General features: G+C 48.7%; 1 protein-coding gene across 7 annotated transcripts in view; it reads left to right on the top strand.

Moving 5' to 3' along the window:
- TEP1 (telomerase associated protein 1) overlaps positions 1–17,004 on the top strand; it is a 1,080,103-nt gene that overhangs the window by 291,414 nt on the left and 771,685 nt on the right. The window lies entirely within an intron of this gene.

Below are 17,004 nucleotides of genomic sequence, written 5' to 3'. Positions count from 1 at the left end.
TAGTGCATCATGGGAACAGGGCAGACTAAACTACCAAGCCAATTCTTCACCAGAAAGGAGACAAGCTACCGGGGACCGGTTTCTGGCATTTCAGCCGTCTTCGGCCCGGCTTGCTTGAATCCTGATGGTGCAGTGAGAAAGGGACTCATGTCTGAGTATACCCTGCCACACCTATAGTGGCCAAAAACGATTCAGAAAAGGGGGGTGGTGATGAACAGAGTGTCTAAATTAAGCAGACCACTCTTACCCAGTCCAAAGATCAGGGCTTAATCCATCACCGTTATTTATCTCACTGCACCAACCCAGCTCAGAACCTGGCTATATGCAATTCAGTCTGACCCTGGCCCAGTGCATCAGACTAATTTGCATATAGCCAAGTTCTGAGCTGGGATGGTGCAGTGAGCTGAAAAACGGTGATGGATCAAGCCCTGATCTTTGGACTGGGTAAGAGTGGTCTGCTTAATTCAGACACTCAGTTCATCACCACCCCCTTTTCTGAATCGACACTGGAGCATCGGCCTAGACCTTTTCGTGATTGCAACCTCGGTATGGTTCTGTTAGCAAAATCCTTCTCTTCCTGGGAAACCGAGGAAGACTTCAATTAGTTCTAGTGATGTTGAGTGGCTGATGAAAGTCCATCATGACCGGTCATGTGGCAAATCAGAGAATATAAGGGAGAAAGTTTATGCAGTATCTGATGAGTTCTGGCCACAACATACAATATGGTTGTTGTAGACTGGATTGCCACAAACTCAACAAGAACTAGTTTAAATAAAAAATATTGAAGATTAGGATAGTGTCAAATAATACCCAAGACATTGCACCTTGCCATGAAATTTGTACCAGAATTAAATGTGTGACGGTCTGATGATTTCCACCAGGTAAGACAGAAAGATAGAACTGAACTGCTGTTCAAGGTGTCAAAATGCATTTCTCCCTCCCACGTCTTGCTTTTCTCAGAGTCTTCACATTTAAGTCTGTATTTGCTATTGTTTCTCAGTTCCAATTCTTCCCTGTACCTACCAGAACTCATTTTGATCTTGATGCAGACCACCAAGGATATTTTGGCATGGATTAACACATTTTCTGGGCCAAAATTAGATTTGTTTCAGCACAAAATAGTTTTTTTTCGTAGCAGTTGTGCAGTACTTTCGTTTCTGCATTCACTAGTTTATATCCTTGCGACAGTACACTGGAGGGGAGGACCATCTGATTGTTTCCTGCTAACCTGGTTGTTACACACAAGGGCTTTTTGCAGCTCCATACTGAAATGGATTTAACCCTTGATTAACAGTTTAAGACTCAAGTTTTGTGGTTTCTATAAACAAAACTCTGTATCTTGTCAAATTCCTATTACACAAGGCTGCATTTGTCTTCCTAAAAGTGTTTTAGCTGCACTTGTGAAGCGTTTCTATTGCATAACTATTGTACAGAAGAATACATATACACATAAACACCACAGATGCAGTAAAGTTTAATTTTCAAAGGGATATATTCACAAAAGCAATTGTAACAATACTGGTGGAGTATTATATCGCGACTTGACCTTTTTTTTTTTACCTTTTCACAAACATTCCCAGAAGTTTGTTTGAAAAGCTGTTTTCCAGGTATTCTTCTGGGAATTTCATATGATCCATTCCCTGGGCTTCTGTTCCAGCTGTGCTTAAATCTACATAACATAGATATCTGCCTGGAGAAATGAAAGCCTCCCTGAGCAAATGTATGCTTGGTTTATTTTACGGTCTTCTCTCTGCAGGGAAAATATTTTTCTCCCTTGTGGAGAACACCTTTCCCATATGCCCGCAACAGAATTAGGGGTAATGTAATCCCCTTTCCATCCTGGAGGTGGAGTTTCTTCTGTCTTTGGCTGTAGTAACTTTCTGACCATTTCTACGGTGGTGTCGTATTTTAGGGCCAGATGTATCAAAAGAGCATTTTGCGATTCTCAACTCGAGATTTAGGGAATCGCAAAATGCTTTGCATGTAGGAATCGCCAAAGATTTGGTGAATCCTTAATATTACCTTATACCGATTCAGTAAACAGCTAATTGCTTATAGGTAATTACTCCATTTGTTCCTGTGGGCCGAAAGGCCAATAGGTGCGAATGGTTATGCATTAGCTAATTTGTGATTATCTAATTGGTAACCGCAAATTAGCAAATGCAAGCAAAGGGTGCCCGGGGTCCTAAAGCTCCACCAAACCACCCCTAAGATTTTAATTGTACTCATTTTTTTTTTAAATATATTTTTATTGCAGGAATTAGCCAAAGTTACATGATAGATCAGCGACACAACTTCAATGGAAAAGAAAAACAACAGATCCCCCGTGAGGAAACACCTTCTATACACAGCCATTCAGTCCACAACCCAAGGGTCGGGCGGCGTCTGCGATAAGGTCGCATATGGGGATCCGGCATATTGCCGGAGTTGATCCAGATAAACGAGCGATCTTCATCTGCTTTTCTAAATCATCCTAAAAGAAAACCCCCCAACACCCACTCAAAGGATTTTAATTGTACTCATGTAAAGCGCACACATGCCCTAGGAGCATGTGTGCACAACATGGCACTTTGAGAAATGCGTTGTTGTGCATTTTTCGAAATTTGCACATGATTACCACCAACTTGCAGTTGATGGTAATTAACGTTTCCTAAATGCACAGTTCGCATTTAGGAAAGGCTTCTTACATGTGCATTAGGGATTTGCAAATTGCGATTCCCTATTTACATTTGCATTTTAGGTAATCGCAAAAAATTGCGATTACCTAAAATGCGAATACAAAGCCTTTCATACAGATCGACTGCCTTTTTGCATTTACAAACGGGCAGATTCTGCGAATCGGACCCTTTGCGACCTCAAAAAGGCTTGATACATGTGGCCCTTAGTTTGTCAATGCTCACAAAAGAGCACGTTTGTGGGCTTTCTCTAACTTACAAGACTATCCATGCCTTCTAATTCCCACTTCCTACCCTTTGAAGAGAATATACTACTGTGGATTTCTCCGCACTCGTGATCAAGAAGTCTGCAGTAGTAAATGCATTTATGCTTGCCAGGAATAGTTTGTCAAGTGCTGGTAAGCATACATGAGGTATCTTCGGCCATAACCTTACATTTACTGCCACAATACCATTCGTGAATGTGACCCATAATCTTGAAACTTTCTTACATTTTTTGCTCAAGTTATTGAAACATTTCTTCAGGAAAGAAGACCTCCTGCATTCTCTGGCGAGGGGCTTCTTGTGGTGCTTTCTTACCCCCAAAAATTACTTTTGTATCTTCTAATTTACTAATCCAGACAGAAGAGCTATATATTATGAGGGATAGGGCAGTCTGCTGCATTGTGGCAGGTTGATGTTAATTGTTTCTTTTTTGGGCCAAAATAGCACGTCTGATGTTCTGTGAGGCAGGCAGGCCATATCTCTGAGCCGATTTTCAGAATCACTGCCTTTAATTATTGCGCTCAGCAGGGAGGAGAGGAGAAGCCAACAGCTCTCCTGTCACCTTCCCTTTTTTGTGCCCAACACCATGGCAGGCATTAATAAACGTAGGTGTGCAAAAGTAGGGATGTAGGGGGCTTTTATAAAAAATGAAAACGTTTTTTTACAAAAGAATCTTTTTTGTGTGGCTGTTTTAGTGACTCACAAAATCCTGGAGGGGTATGTACAGATTCCATCTCAGTTATTTCCACTGGAAAGCTGTTCCCAGTGATCACAAACCTTTGGGCAAATAGTTATTTTCTAATGTTTCATCTCCGATTCTCCATCCTTATCAAATTTTATATCCTGGCTACTGGTTCCTAGAGTGTGCTTTATAGGATACTTGCAACGCAGAATGGTGATTTTTTAATTAACTTTATTTATATGTTCTGATAGATACTTCTAATCACCGATTGCCCAGGTGCCAGACTTAAGCTAGAGAATTGTGTGAAGTGCTCCCGCATGCCATCAGGTGGTGGTGTGCTGATCCTTGCTGACTCCACACTGCCCTGAAAATTACTGAGCAGAGCTGTATATAAGCGTCACCCTTATATTTTCTTATCAATCTGGATTCTCTTCTCCCAAAGTTGTCATACTTTAGCGACTCCGAAATGTTTTCACACTGTTCTAGGTAAAGATGTCCCCACCAAAAATGACAGGATTCAAGCCATGCTGCTACTGCAGGAAACGGATATTAATCCTAGTTTTGCACAAAGTGTGCCTTTGGTACCTGGGCTGCCGCCATGACTCTGTTGTGTAATAAATGTGCTCAAAAGCGCCCAAAGGTGATCTGAGGCTGGGTGGTAAAGTTAAATGTCTCTGAACACAAAAATAAGTTACAATCTTTATGCGGATGCTGCTCTTGCTCCAAGTTGCGGACCCATTCCTGGTCTTGGTTACAGGGCTGGTTCTATAATTACGCTGCTTCCCGCTCGAAATCCTCAAATAAGTCCAAGCGTAAGAATAGGGAACCGAAGACAGGCTCAAACCCATCCTGCCACTTTGACTCGAAAGAGAAGGCATGCGAGGGCGCTAAAATGTAAGTTGTGCACATTTGAGGTGACATTCCATGGAACTGATTTCTTAGTCCCAATGCCCCCGAGTTCGCTGGACTGCCATCAACCCTGCTGCAGATCAAGGTCTGCATAAAGACCATTCTGCAAATTTTCAGTGTGCTGCAGCTACCTCTGGAGTGCCTTTGGGCTACACAGAAATGCAGGGGCCTCCAGTTTGATATTTCCGCTGATGGGTCCCTCTGTGGCATCATCTGTTCACTAGAACCTATTTCCTGGCTCCCATACTGACTCTGGTACAGACTTCCATTCAAGCTTAGAGATCCATACCAAATCCCGCTTCTCTTATGCCGTTGCCAAAGAGCCAGTTGATCCAGTGCCGACACTCATGTTGAATTCCGAAATGTTTTAGGGTTGAGTTAAACCTCCTTGCGGTATGAAATTTAGAAAAGCGTAAACAGTTGTCTGCTGCCTGACTCAAAACTTGTACCTATACCTAGTTTTAGCTCTCAGCACAGGATCCATACATTTTTGGTTTTTACCCTGATCTTGTGCCAGAGCAGGGTGCAACGCAGGATATTGAAGTTGATGATGGTGAAAGGGATGGCTCCCCCCCATTATACTGATGTTGCCTTAAACTTTGATTTAGAAAACACAGGTGGCTTGACACCTCCCCTAGTACAGAGCTTGACTCACCACATGTCCTACCAACGAAAGAAAGTGTGTCTTTTGCAATGGGGGCATCGGAGGGCAGTCAAGGTACCAGAATTATAGCTGTGCATTATTGAAACTAAATACATTGTTTTGAAAGAGTTTCTACAACCAGGGTCTGCAACATCTCAACCTTTGCGCTCATTTAAGAACGCCCACACAGATACTCTGATGGCAACCTTGTTGAAGCCAAGGGGTATGAGGACATGAATTGTACGGTCCACGTCAGGTAAGGGCGATTCATACGGAAAAGCACACAATCACATACACAGTGTACGGTCTGTACACCCCATGATCGCAGGGTATGGTGCGTACCCCTGTGATCATGGGGTTTATGCACCGTACCCCTGCGATCGCTGGGTGTACGCACCATACACCCAGCGAACATGGGGCACGGTCCGTACACCCCATGTTCGCAGGGGTATGGTGCGTATACCCCATGATCGCAGGGGTACGCACAGTACCCGGGGGGGGATTCGTACCGTACCTGTTTCGGGGCTAACTCTGCTTTTACGGCTGTTTTCAGCTCCCATAGAAAAAGGGTCGTACGGTGCGTACCTGACACAAATCGTACTTGCTGGGTCGGAAAAACCAGCCCCGAACCATTACAGATGTCACATACAGTGGGTTCCGAGGGAGATTCGTACGGGGATTTGATTCGTACAGTCTCTGTACGATTCGTACGTAGTCCAGCTCCTGGTACGAATCGTACTTCGTCGTACATACGGGGGACATTGCAGGGTACGATTCGGAAGGGAAAAACGCTCCGAACGGCTATTCGGAGCGGTTTTTCCCAAATCGGAATCGACCCCTAGGTATGCCTGTTGAAAGGGCAATTCCAAAATACACACATTGGCTCAGATCCTTACTGCTGCTGGCCCCGGAGACTGCATGGTGTTTTTTCACGTATTTTCATATACCCTTCCTGCAGGCCCACAGGCGTTACCTGAAATTTAGGATGGGCCAGCAGAATTTCCTACTTGCTATGCTCCCCTTCGACCGGACCAGCATTCTTAGGGTGTTCAGAAAAGTCATGTTTGTCGCAGCCCGTCTTTGGAGGTCGGGAGATTCTGTATTCCCGTACCTCAATGACTGCCTGCTGAAGGCAGGCTGGCTTCAGTCAGTCATAGGCCACCTCTGGACAGCAGTACTCCTAACCGTGTTTGCGTTTACCATAAACGAGCCAAAGTCCCACCTGATTCCATCAGAGACTTCCATTCATCTGAGCCTTTCTGGACATGTTGAAATTTAAAGTTTATCCTCTATAGCAACATGTTCAGGATGTGGGCTATGAGCCTGATGTTTCAGGCTCACTCCCTGATCCTGGTGAGGGTGACACAGAGTACTGTTGGCCCCTTAGCTTTGTACATTCTCCTTGGCACATGCGAGCAATTAGGCCACACTTCCAATTTCATTTGGGTGTTCGTGGAGATGGCCCACAACATGCAGCGCTGTCTGACTCATTACAGTGTGCCCTGCTGTAGGCCGCTGCCCCATCCCCACCCAGAGCTAACAATGGTAATGGACACATCGCTACTAGGTTGGAGCAGGGAGTGCAGACCAGAGACCCCTGGTCTCAAGTAGGGGGCCGGGTTCACATTAACTTACAGACCGTTTGATAGGCCTTGAAGGCCTTCCTGCCGTCCATCTAACGGAGGCTGGTGCCGGTTCTCAGCAATAACACCACCACCATATGCTGCAACACGCAGGGTGGTGTGGGGGTCCTGGGACCGGTCCGCGGAGAGGAAGATTTGTTTCTGGAGATCCTTGACACCCTGAGTAGATAAACTGAGTAGACATCCCTATGTTGCGCAGAGTGTATTTGACCAATGGGAAGAGTCCTGGCTAGATCTTTTTACCAATGTTGCATGCATAGTGTCAACAGTTTTGGACACCTAAGTTTCCACAAGACCACAGTTAGAAAATGCATTATGACTAGGATGAAACAAGGGACCCCGGTATGTATTTCCGCCACTACCTCTCTGCCTCGAATTCCGAAGATGATCAGGACCGACATGGCACAGGTTGTCCTAGTGTCCCAAGATGGCCAGGAGAGTTTGGCACCCTAAACTCATCAGCATGACCATCTATAATTCAATCTGGCTACCACTTTGGCAGGACATCCTGTTTCACCCAAATCTCAGTAATGTACACCTCCATGCATGGAGATTGAGCACCAGCAATTGACTACTTTTGATGTACCATTTGAAGTTGTGGATGCTATCCTTGCCGCCAGATCCCCCCCATGAAATCAATTCATTCAGTGTGCTGGGTCAAATTTGTAACATGGTTTGGTGCCTGGGACACTGACCTCTTGCAGACAAAGCTGCCGGACGTTCTTTTGTTTGTTTTGCTTTTAGCCCAGCAAGACCATGCAGTGAGCACCGGAAAAGCTTAATTGCTGGATTTTTTAGCCATTTTACGCTTGCTGGATCAGTAATCCTTATTTAAATCACCTGTTCTGATGCGGTTTATTGAATGTTTGATACACATGTTCACTCCCAAACCATTTGAGATGCCACAGGGTAAACTTAAGTTGGTCTTGACTGTGTCTCCTGACCTTAAAGACTGTGTTCCTCATGGTGATTAAGGGAACTTGTTGCAAAAGTGAACATCAGGTACTTTCGGTGCTACCAGCGTACAACATGTTTTTCTGAACAGGTGTTGGTGGCCACTCAGACGACATTCTTACTAAAAGTTGTGACTTTACCATGTTGGGCAGTCGGTCACTCTATCAGAGTTCTTTGTGCCCCCACTCCTCTTGAAAGAAGAATAGAAGCTCATTGGGTTGGACCTCAAAAGAGCTTTGAGTTTTTACATTGAGTGTTTCAAAGGCAATCGAGTAGATGATCAACTTCCTGTGGGTTTTCAGGAGCAAGGACTTTGAAGGCTATACAAAAGAGGACCCTGTCAAGGTGGATAGTACTCTGCATTAAGGTCTGCTATATATTGGCCAAGAAGCAGCCCCCAAAATATCTGTGAGTGCATTTCAGAAGGGCTAAGTCCGCTACCACAGCATTGGCACACCTGTCCTTGATTTCTGTCAGGCTACAACGTGGGCATTGGTCCTAACTCTCTGTATTTTTGACGTCCACTCCTAAAATATTGTTATTATTTTACCTTTCCATCTTTGGAGGGTCATGATCGAGCTGTAAGCAAGGAGAAGAAAAGTAGTATACTCGATTTGCATGAAGGTTGATTCAAGAATATCAATGGTGTAAAATATTTAGGTAAGTTTTATCGTTGTTAAAAATATTGGTTTTTTTTTGGTCATTTAGAAATGTCGATTTTAAAAATATCGATTGCAAAAATATTCTAAATAATATTGACAATTTTGTTTTTGTTTTATTTTTTATTATTTTGGTAGTTATTTTATATGTTTACATTTATTTTTCAATGTTAAAATGTGTATTGTATTTTCATGTATTTTTAGGAGGATAAGGGTGGGGAGTATTTTAAAAATATTTGTTTACATTTTTATTTTTTTAATTTTATGTAAAATATAAGAGCTGGATGTCGCGGTTTATAGGGGATAAGGGTGGGGTGTAATTTAAGAAAGTTGGTTTAACAAATTTTAATTAAAAAAAATATTAAATTCTAAATTTTTAATGTCAAATTTGAATTTTTTTAATGTTGAAGTTTTTTGGGGGGCGCACATATTTTATTGTAAATTGTATGAAATATCTTACATATTTTTTAATGTAAAGAAATATTTAAATATATTGTAGGAAAATTATTTTTATATTTATTTATTTTTTATTGTTTTTGTTATTCAAATGTTTTGAGTATTAGTAATTTTTTTCGTTTATTTTGAACATTTAGAATTGTACATTTCTTTAAAATGTAACAGAAATTTAGAATTTAATATTAATTAAAACTATTTTTGTAAAGGGTTATATCAAAATTTTATGATCAATTTAAAAAAAAAATTGTAATTTGTTTGGAAATTATTTTTTACATCCTTGAAAATGTTTTTGTTAAATGTATAATTTAGCAAAAAAAAATCCTATAATTTTGTTTCATAGTTTTGAATTTTGTTAATGTTTTTATATATTTAAAATGTTTACATTATTTCGCATTTTCCCTGAGTGTTGTTGGTTTTGGAATAGTGATATTTTATGGTTTGTTATCCAGCACTTTCCCTGAGCTTAGTTGGTTTTGGAGTTGGAATAGTAATTTCTTATGGTTTATTATCCAGCACTTTCCCTGAGTTTAGTTGGTATTTGAGTTGGAATAGTAATTTTTCATGGTTTATTATCCAGCACTTTCCCTGAGTTTAGTTGGTTTTTGAGTTGGAATAGTAATTTCTTCTGGTTTATTATCCAGCACTTTCCCTGAGTTTAGTTGGTATTTGAGTTGGAATAGTAATTTTTCATGGTTTATTATCCAGCACTTTCCCTGAGCTTAGTTGGTTTTTGAGTTGGAATAGTAATTTATTATGGTTTATTATCCAACACTTGTCCTTAGTCTTGTTGATTTTGGGGTTAGGAATAGTTATTTAATTTATGGTTTATTATTCAGTACTTTCCCTGAATTTAGTTAGTTTTGGAGTTGTAAGTAGTAATTTTATATGGTTTATTATGTAGTATTTTCTTAGAGTTTATATCTAAATTAAAATGTGTAAAATGTAAACATGTATGTTCGAGGCAGATGAGCAGCAGATCCCACACTATGCATAGATCGCCATCTGGTGTTTGGCCCAGATGTTTGCACTTGTTTTTGTCTTGGAAAAGTCTGTGGAAGTCACGAGATAGGTGACTCCTCCTTTGGATTATCGTGCGCATGGGCATCGGCTCCATCTTCAGATTGTTTTTTTTCGCCATCGGGCTCGGATGTGTTTATCACGCTCCAGTTCGGTGCCGTAACCGATACAACTTTCGATGCGCAATCCTTCATCCATTCTATGGTATTGTTTTCGATCGCGAACCCCAGTCATCGCACATCTCTCCAACGTCTAGGTCCTCTATTCTGATCGTCGACGAGGGCCTTTGGGCCTTCCTGGGCCTTAGCATCTGGCTCATGGAAAGGACTCATTCAAGAAGTGTCCTCGATGTGGGTCGAAGATTCCCCACACTGAGCTGCACGAGGTGTGTAACCTCTGCCTTTCACTGGAGCATGAGGCCAGAGACTGTGCAGCTTGTGCCTCTTTCAGCGCCAAGAAGAGGGCCTTTGGGCCTACCTGGGCCTTAGCATCTGGCTCATGGAAAGGACTCCATTCAAGAAGTGTCCTCTATGTGGGTCGAAGTTTACCCACACTGATCTGCATTAGGTGTGTAACCTCTGCCTTTCACTGGAGCATGAGGCCAGAGACTGTGCAGCTTGTGCCTCTTTCAGCGCCAAGAAGACCATTCGGACAATGGCTCGCTTGTCGACATCCATTCCTGACGACATCTTCCAAGAGGGTGTCAACGTACCAGAACAGGAGTGAGTCGAAGAACACAGCACCTCCGAAGCAGAGGACTCCGACATCGAAGACCTCACTCCGGCGCAGTGGGTCGTAAGTAAAAACGTCGACCCGACCCCCTCCATACACCATCCAAAAAGGCTTCGGTCACACCTTCACCTTTGGGCCCAGGTGCACACCGAGAGACTGCTTCCCATGCCCCACCCTCGGGCTCGGTGAAGAAGCCTATCAAGCCTTCAGGCCACTCGGGCGCGAGTTAGTATGCCATCAGTACCGAAACTCATTCACTGGCACCGAAAAAGAAACCGCCCTCCTCCTCCGCGCCGAATGCTGCCTCCACATCCAAGCACTTGGCACCAAAACCAACAAACACCGACCCTTCGACTCCGAAAAAAACAGAGGCGAGCAAAAAGCCGCTCCCTAAAAAGTTCAGAAACACACCCTTCGGAGCCGAAAAAAGCTTCGGAACTACAGGTTCCACAGACAAGCACAGAGACTGTAAAGCATCACGGTTCCAAGCCAAAGGACAGCAAAACCGTTCCGGAGTCGATGCCACGTAAGGTGGCCGTCCCCAAAAAGTCGGCGCAGAAAGACCAACCTCCATCAAAAGAGCTTTTTTTACACCAGATCCTAAACAAAAGACTATTCTAAAAGACCCTAAAACTGGTCTTCTCACTCTAAGTTAAAAAAAGAGGCGTGGCCAAGATGGCGGCGGAGTGAGACGTCTTTCTCGGTCCCTCTGCCGCCGTTTCCCTAACTGCGTTGTTTTAAGCCTTGCAGGGGGTCCTGCTTTTGCCCAGAAGCCGCCTCAGGCCATCCAGACACAGCCAGGCGGCCGCCGGTGAAGTTTCCAGCCCCCTGGTCCCGCGGAAGCGGCGCCTTGCGGCAGCGAGACCGGGGGCAGTGCCCGGAGTGCGTGGTGCACGTCGCCGGCGGGCGATCACTGTGGGTCCCGGCTCGGAGGCCTACCCTGGCGGTGTTTCGCGGCGGGCACCATTGTTGTTGCGCCGCTTCGCGGCGGAGGACCGCCGCAGTCGGCGAGCGGAGGAGGCAGCCCTAGTGCCCAGCGGAGGTGCCCAGCGGCGTGTGGTCGACAGAGGCGGATTCGGCCCCCGCGCCACCCGGGTGCCGCCGGAGACCATCTGCATCGCGCTCAGGCCTGGGTGCACGCACTGGTAGAAGGAGTCCTCCCATCACTGAGGAGCGGTGAGGCCGGGGTCTGGTTGGGGGTGCCCTGGGGGTTGCGCGGCCTGGCCTGTGTCGCGCTGCGAGGATTGCCGCACGGCGCCATCTTGCGCCCCCTCTCCCCCCCCCTCGCCCGGGCCGGCGGTGGTGAGAGCGCGAAAGCGGCGCGCAGGGGCTGGGGACGGCGCCCCCCCCCCCCTGCACCTGTGCCCGGTTCTGGATTCCACTGACCGGCCCTTCAGCCTACGGAGCAGCAACCAGGGTGAGCCTGGCCGGGGGCCTCCGGTGGTGAGCCCTTGCCCTGGACAGCGCAGCCAGCGACCCCGCACCTGGAGAACGCCCCGTGGTGCGTGGCAGCGAGTGCCCAGCGAACGCGGCCCTCTTGGCCCCGAAGTTGAAAAAAGAGGGCGCCGCTTTGGTGTGAGGGGGGACAGCGTTGCCATGGCAGCCAACAGGACTAAGAAGGACAAGGAGAAGGAGAAGGCCCTGAAGGAGGGCGCGAAGAGGGGCTCGCCGCTGAGGGCACCTGCGGTGACGGACAAGGCGGCGGCGCCAGAGGAGAGCGAGGCTCCGGCCACCAAAGCCTTCATGCGAGAACTTTTCGCAGCCATTAAGGAGGACATTCAAGAGCTGCGGTCGCAACTGGCCTCGGATCTCAAGGAGGTCCGAAGAGACGTCGACGCCATTGGGGATAGGGTGGCAACCCTCGAGGACCACGACTTGGAGACGGCCGGGGACATCCACAGGCTCCAACAGGATGTGCTCCGCCTTACTGAGCAGAATCTCGACCTGCAGACCCACGCTGAGGATTTAGAGAATAGATCCCGGCGCAATAACATTCGTATCCGCGCGGTCCCTTGGAAAGGCGAGGGGTCGGACTTGCGAGAGTATGTCGATGGCCTGTTCCGCCACGCCCTGCAGGACGAAGATCTACGCGAGATTCAGCTAGACAGAGTCCACAGGGTCGGCCTGCCGCGTGGAGCCAACGCACCTCCCCCGGATATCCTAGTGTGCGTACACGACTTTCAGCTCAAAGAAAGGATCTTGAAAAAAGCCCGTGAGCACAACCCCCTCATGTTCCGTGATCATCGCCCGGTGCTCTACCAGGACTTGGCAGCCTCCACCTTGGCCAAGCGGAGGGGCTTCCGCCCAGTCACTGCCTTCCTGAGGGAACAAGGCGTCCCCTACTCCTGGGGGCTCCCCTTTCGGCTGGTCTTTCGATGGAAGGGGAAGCTGGTCCAGGTGCGTTCTGTGGAAGTCGCCCGTGAGCTGCTGGGAATGGAGAGCGCAGACCCTGCTGCTGAGTCCTCATCGCCCCCTCCGAGGACTCGTCGTCGCTCCGCGGAATGGCACACCGTGGGCAAACCATCGAAGCCCTCAGGCCCAGACCTGTCCGTCAGTCTGCAAGAACGGGATGCAGCGGTGGCCTCAGTGGCGAAGGTTACCGAGGCACCCGGAGGGACCTGAGCAATGTGGCCGGACATTTTCCCTCTGCAAGTTACTGGCTGGCGGTGGAGGGACCCGTCTACAGGACGCTGATGGGTAATGTAGTGACACGTTCCCCGTGTATATTGTCCTGTATCAGGATCTGGGTGGCTGGTGGGAGTAAGTCCATGCCCCCAGCCCTTGGGACTCCACTGACGAACTCTTGTTTCCTCCTGATGTTCCTTTCATGGGGGAGCCTTGTCAGGATGTTTTTGTTGTTGTGGGGTTGGTTTGTGGGGGGAGGGGCGGGGTGGGGGGGTTCAAGGGATGGGTTGGGGAAGGGGGGGGAGGGAGGGCGCTCCGCATCAGCCGCTGGTTTCTGTTAGCGAGATCCATGTCTTGCCCTCTCGATGGGGAAGGATTTGAAAATTGTTAGCTTGAATGTTCGAGGCCTCAACAGCCCTGTCAAGCGAGCAGCGATCCTGTCCCTACTGGAGGGATCAGAAAGCGACATTTGTCTCCTGCAGGAGACACATCTCCTCGCCAAAGACAAGAGAAGGATGAAAGACAGGCGCTTCCCCACCCAGTTATGGTCTTTCTGTGGCACGAAGAGACAGGGGGTGGCGATATTGATCAGCGCGAAGGCGCATTGTAAAGTACTGTCCCAGGTAGTAGACATCAAGGGTCGATTTCTAGAGGTTAGGATTCAATGGGGCGACTCCCACTTCACGGTAGGCTCCCTTTATGCCCCCAATGTGCAGCAAGAACCCTTTTTGACCTCAGCGCTTGCGGATGTGTTGGACTCCCCTGATCCCTGGGTTTTGGTGGGAGGTGATCTGAACATGGTGATGGACCCGGCGCTTGACAGGTCCGAAGCGCGCTTCCACTTGACTGGCGCTATTTCCAAAGGGGGCCTGCTTTGGCTACAGGAGGGGGGACTTCATGATGTGTGGCGCCACTTACACCCCCTAGAGCGCGATTATACCTACTACTCTGCAGCGCACAAGTCCTACGCGCGCCTAGATCACTTTCTCGCCTCCACCTCCCTGCTTCCCCAGCTTTCCTCTGCGGAGATTGCGCCGCGCTCCCTTTCTGATCACGCGCTCATTTCTGTGGTGATGTCGGGGGGGACCGGCGGGCAGACACGCGGGGGCTGGCGCTTGCGTGATTCTCTGCTCAACTCTGCCTCTGTGGTGGACCGCTTACAAGACACAATTACGCAATACCTTACCGCCAACGATGTCGATGGTATGTCCCTTAGCTCGGTAAGGGAGGCGCTTAAGCTGGTCGTACGGGGCGAATGCATCGCGATCTCGGCTTCTCTGGCGAAGCTGCGCAAGGAGAAGCGCGAGGAACTCGAGCACGACGTACGCGGGCTAGAGGCAATACACAAACGGACTGGGGCGCAGAGGGTTTGGAGGGAATTGGAGACAAAGAGGCGCATGCTAAAACACTTAGACCTCGATAGGGCTGAATACGCGCTCTTACGCCTGCGCCACAAATTTTATCTTAGTGGCGATAAAGGGGGCAAGATGCTAGCACATCGTCTGAGAGCCCGGACACAACAGACGATGGTCTCGGCCATCAGGGACGAACATGCGGTAGAACAGGCGGCCGACGCGCGCATCGCGGACAGCTTTCAACATTTCTATTGTGCGCTTTATACGTCTGACCCCCCGGACCCCGACCGGATCCAGGCATACCTGGCGTCTTGTGATATTACTCCCTTTTCCCAGAGTTGGGCAGCGTCTCTCGATGCAGAGATACGCATCGAAGAGGTAATCTCGGCGATAGCGCGCCTGAAGGTGGCTAAATCACCGGGCCCTGATGGCTTCTCAGCCTCCTTCTATAAGAAGTTCTGTGGTGCCCTGGCCCCCTTCCTGACCCGTCTCTTTAACTCTTTTCGGGACTCGGGGAACGTGATTCCGTCCATGGCCGAGGCTGTGGTCACTGTTATTCACAAGGCAGGCAAGGACGCCAAAGAGTGCAGCTCATACCGCCCCATTTCACTTCTTAATATTGATATGAAGTTGTTCTCTGGCGTCCTGGCAGCCCGCCTCAGCCCGTTTATGGACGGCATCATCGAACCTGACCAGGTGGGCTTCGTGCCGACGCGACAGGGTGGCGAGAACACCAAGAGGCTCCTGCACCTGATGGACTCAGTACATCGGTCGCGTACGCAGGCGTTTTTCTTTCCATTGATGCTGAGAAGGCATTCGACCGGGTCTATTGGTCGTATATGTTCGCGGTCTTGCGTAAGTTGGGTCTGGGAGACGCGTTTGTCAATAGGGTCCGCTGCCTCTATGCCTCCCCCCGGGCCACTGTCCGAGTGAACGGTTGCAGGTCTGCATATTTTCCGATCACGCGTGGGACTCGGCAGGGTTGCCCTCTCTCGCCCCTGTTATTTGCGCTCTATATGGAGCCTTTCGCGCAGTGCCTCCGGGACAATGTGGACGTGCAGGGGGTACGCTTTGGGGCGGAGGAGCACAAGGTGAGCCTTTACGCGGACGATGTCATTCTGTCCCTCACGCATCCGCGCTCCTCTCTGAGACATCTTTCCCGGGAGCTGGAGGAATTCGGAACGGTGGCTGGCTTCAAAGTCAACTACTTGAAATCCCAAATCCTGAATCTCTCGGTACCGGAGGAGGAGGTCCGGGACCTCTGGGCAGATTTCGCGTTCCAATGGGTCCAGACGGCCATCCGGTACCTGGGGATCCAGTGGCGCCCACACTTGCCCAAACGGTTGCCCTCAATTACAGGCTCCATCTGGACCAAACAGCTAAGTCTGTCTCGGACTGGTCCCGGCTGCAGCTGGCCTGGTTTGGCCGCCTAGCTGCGATAAAGATGACGATCCTCCCTCGCATCCTTTATCTTTTCCAGATGCTACCCCTGCGTCCCCCCCCAGGGGCCTTGAGGAAACTCCAGCGGTTGCGGACCACGTTCCTGTGGAACCACAAGCGCCCCCGCGTCACCATCGACCGACTCATGGCACCGCGAGATGAGGGCGGGCTGAACTTCCCGTGCGTGGAGGCGTATTACCAGGCCTCGTGCTTACGCTTCATCCTGGAATGGAACAGGCCCATGTCCAGCAAGCACTGGCTCTTCATGGACCAGTCAGTGGCGGGACATAACATCTGGCGCGAGCTCTGGCTCCCGCGTAAACACCGGTCCTGGGGCCTTTATTCTTCCCCGGTAACCTCGCCGACGCTAGCGGTGTGGGATCGTCTGGCGTACAGACGCGGCTGGACCACTTTCCCATCTCCACTGACGCCTATAGTTGACAATCCGGACTTCCCCCCGGGGTGCGCCTCGCCGGTCTTCCAGCGCTGGAGGGAACTAGGCTGTAAGAAGGTGGGTCACCTCTTCCAACCGGAGGGATTGATACCGTTTTCCACTCTCCGCCGGGAGTACTTCGAGCTGACCGCCGCCGACGCCTTCCACTACTCGCAGGTCGCACATTGGGTGACACTCCATGATAATATAGCTGACATGTCCCGTCCTATGACGCCCTTGGAACGCAGGGTGGCCTTCAAGAAGGATGATCGCAGACTTATCTCTGAACTCTATGCCTTCATTATGAAGCGCCAACACACGCAGCGCTCCAAGGCGCAGGTTAGATGGGAGACAGAGTTGGGCCGCCCATTGACGCGTAAAGAATGGGACAAGATACACTATCGCGCACATCACACCGCAGCCAACGTGGCTGGAGCTGAAGCGGCCTTTAAAATAGTTACTTACTGGTACCACACGCCGGCGAGGATCCATGGGTGGGACCCCAAGTGCTCGAGTC

This window comes from Lissotriton vulgaris, chromosome 7, assembly GCF_964263255.1.
Source record: "Lissotriton vulgaris chromosome 7, aLisVul1.2, whole genome shotgun sequence".
Lineage (NCBI taxonomy): Eukaryota > Metazoa > Chordata > Amphibia > Caudata > Salamandridae > Lissotriton > Lissotriton vulgaris.
Note: the sequence above shows the minus strand (reverse complement) of the source record. Positions and strands in the feature narration are given on the sequence as shown.